Raw genomic sequence first — 3813 nt, forward strand, 5'->3', positions numbered from 1 at the left:
GCCCCAAAATAAGAAAAAATCCTGTCTTTTTACCCCAACATATTAAGAATTTCTGCCTTTTTGCCCAGTAATTAGAGGAATTTCTGCAATTTTGCTCCAAAATACGGGGAATTTCTGCCTTTTTGCCTGAAAATAAGAAGAATGCATACCTTTTTGCATAAAAAAGGGAAATTTCTTCATTTTTGCTCCAAAATAAGGGGAATTTCTGCTTTTTTCCTCTAAATAAGTGGAATTTCTGTCTTTTTCCCCAAAAACAAAGGGAATTTCTGTCTTTTTTGCCCCAAAATAAAGAAAATTTCTGACTTATTATCCTGAAAAAAGTAAAATTTCTGCAATTTTGCCCCAAAATAAGGGAAATTTCTGCCTTTTTGCCCCCAAATAAGGGGAATTTCAGCCTTTTTACCTCAAAATAAAGGGAATTTCTGGATTTTTGCCAAAAATATTAGGAATTTCTTCATTTTTGCTTTAAAATAAGGAAAATTTCTGCCATTTTTACCTGAAATAAGTGAAATTTCTGCAATTTTGCCCCAAAATAAGTGAAATTTCTGCAATTTTGCCCCAATATAAGGGAAATTTCTGGAATTTTGCCTCAAAATATGTGGAATTTCTGAGTTTAAATCCCAAAATAAGGAGAATTTCTGTATTTTTGCCCTAACATATAGGGAATTTCTGACATTTTGTCACACAATTAGGGGAATTTTTTCAATTTTGCTCCAAAATACGGGGAATTACTGCCTTTTAGCCCGAAAATAAGAAGAATGCATAACTTTTTTCCATAAAAAAGGGAAATTTCTTCATTTTTCCTCCAAAATAAGGGGAATTTATGCTTTTTTGCCTCTAAATAAGTGGAATTTCTGTCTCTTTCCAGCAAAACAAAGGGAATTCCTGTCTTTTTTGCCCCAAAATAAGGAAAATTTCTGACTTATTACCCTGAAATAAGTGAAATTTCTGCAATTTTGCCCCAAAATAAGTCAAATTTCTGCAATTTTGCCCCAAAATAAGGGAAATTTCTGGAATTTTGCCCCAAAATAAGTGGAATTTCTGTGCTTTGCCCCAAAATAAGGAGAATTTCTGTCTTTTTACCCCAACATATTAAGAAATTCTGCCTTTTTGCAACGAAATTAGAGGATTTTCTGCAATTTTGCTCCAAAATACGGGGAATTTCTGCCTTTTTGCCCGAAAATAAGAAGAATGCATACCTTTTTGCATAAAAAAGGGAAATTTCTTCATTTTTGCTCCAAAATAAGGGAATTTCTGCTTTTTTTCTTCTAAATAAGTGGAATTTCTGTCTTTTTCCCCAAAAACAAAGGGAATTTCTGTCTTTTTTGCCAACAAAATAAGGAAAATATCTTACTTATTACACTGAAATAATTAAAATTTCTGCAATTTTGCCCCACAAAAAGGGAAATTTCTGCCTTTTTGCCCCCAAATAAGGGGAATTTCATCCTTTTTACCTCAAAATAAGGGGAATTTCTCCATTTTTGCCAAAAAAATTAGGAATTTCTGCATTTTTGCTTTAAAATAAAAAAAATTTCTGCCATTTTTACCTGAAATAAGTGAAATTTCTGCAATTTTGCCCCAAAATAAGTGAAATTTCTGCAATTTTGCCCCAATATAAGGGAAATTTCTGGAATTTTGCCCCAAAATATGTGCAATTTCTGAGTTTTGCCCCAAAATAAGGAGAATTTCTGTATTTTAGCCTTAACATATAGGGAATTTCTGCCTTTTTGCCCCACAATTAGGGGAATTTCTTTAATTTTGCTCCAAAATAAGTGGAATTACTGCCTTTTTGCCCGAAAATAAGAAGAATGCATACCTTTTTGCCATAAAAAAGGGAAATTTCTTCATTTTTGCTCCAAAATAAGGGGAATTTCTGCTCTTTTGCCTCTAAATAAGTGGAATTTTTTATTTTTCCCCCAAAACAAAGGGAATTTCTGTCTTTTTTGCCCCAAAATAAAGAAAATTTCTGACTTATTACCCTGAAGTAAGTGGAATTTCGGCAATTTTGCCGCAACATAAGAGAAATTACTGCATTTTTCCCCCAAATAAGGGGAATTTCATACTTTTTACCTCAAAATAGGGGGAATTTCTGCATTTTTGCCACAAAACATTAGGAATATCTGCCTTTTTGCCCCAAAATAAGAAAATTTCTGCTTATTTTCCCTGAAATAAGTGAAATTTCTACAATTTGGCCCCAAATTAAGTGAAATTTCTGCAATTTTGCCACAAAATAAAGAAAATTTCTGGAATTTTGCCACAAAATAAGGGGAATTTCTGCCTTTTTGCCCAACAATTAAAGTAATTCCTGCAATTTTGCTCCAAAATACGGGGAATTTCTGCCTTTTTGCCCAAAAATAAGAATGCATAAATTTTTGCAATAAAAAAGGGAAATTTTTTCATTTTTGCTCCAAAATAAGGGGAATTTCTGCTTTTTTAGCTCAAAATAAGTGGAATTTCGGTCTTTTTCCCCCCAAAAAAAGGAATTTCTGTCTTTTTTGCACCAAAATAAGGAAAATTTCTGATTTATTTTCCTGAAATATGTGAAATTTCTGCAATTTTGCCCCAAAATAAGGGAAATTTCTGCCTTTTTTCCCGCAAATAAGGGGAATTTCAACCTTTCTACCTCAAAATAAGGAGAATTTTTGCATTTTTGCCCCAAAATATGGGAAATTTTTGCTTTTTTGCCCCAAAATGAGAAAAAATTCAGCAATTTTGTACCAAAATAAAAGAAATTTCTACCTTTTTGCCCTAAAATAAGAAAATTTCTGCTTTTTTTCTGAAATAAGTGAAATTTCTGCAATTTTGTCCCAAAATAAGGGAAATTTCTGCCTTTTTGCCCGCAAATAAGGGGAATTTCAACCTTTCTACCTCAAAATAAGGAGAATTTCTGCATTTTTGCCCCAAAATATAGGAAATTTTTGCCTTTTTGCATTAAAATGAGAAAAATTTCAGCAATTTTGTACCAAAATAAAAGAAATTTCTACCTTTTTGCCCTAAAATAAGAAAATTTCTGCTTTTTTTCTAAAATAAGTGAAATTTCTGCAATTTTGCCCCAAAATAAGTCAAATTTCTGCAATTTTGCCCCAAAATAAGGGAAATTTCTGGAATTTTGCCCCAAAATAAGTGGAATTTCTGTGTTTTGCCCCAAAATAAGGAGAATTTATCTATTTTTGCCCCAACATATTGGGAATTTCTGCCTTTTTGCCCCACAATTAGGGGAATTTCTGCAATTTTGCTCCAAAATACGGGGAATTACTGCCTTTTTTTCCGAAAATGAGAAGAATGCATACCTTTTTGCATAAAAAAGGGAAATTTCTTCATTTTTGCTCCAAAATAAGGGGAATTTCTGCTTTTTTCCTCTAAATAAGTGGAATTTCTGTCTTTTTCCCCAAAAACAAAGGGAATTTCTGTCTTTTTTGCCCCAAAATAAAGAAAATTTCTGACTTATTACCCTGAAAAAAGTAAAATTTCTGCAATTTTGCCCCAAAATAAGGGAAATTTCTGCCTTTTTGCCCCCAAATAAGGGGAATTTCAGCCTTTTTACCTCAAAATAAAGGGAATTTCTGGATTTTTGCCCAAAATATTAGGAATTTCTTCATTTTTGCTTTAAAATAAGGAAAATTTCTGCCATTTTTACCTGAAATAAGTGAAATTTCTGCAATTTTGCCCCAAAATAAGTGAAATTTCTGCAATTTTGCCCCAATATAAGGGAAATTTCTGGAATTTTGCCTCAAAATATGTGGAATTTCTGAGTTTAAATCCCAAAATAAGGAGAATTTCTGTATTTTTGCCCTAACATATAGGGAATTTCTG

This window comes from Micromys minutus, assembly GCF_963924665.1.
Source record: "Micromys minutus genome assembly, contig: SCAFFOLD_47, whole genome shotgun sequence".
Lineage (NCBI taxonomy): Eukaryota > Metazoa > Chordata > Mammalia > Rodentia > Muridae > Micromys > Micromys minutus.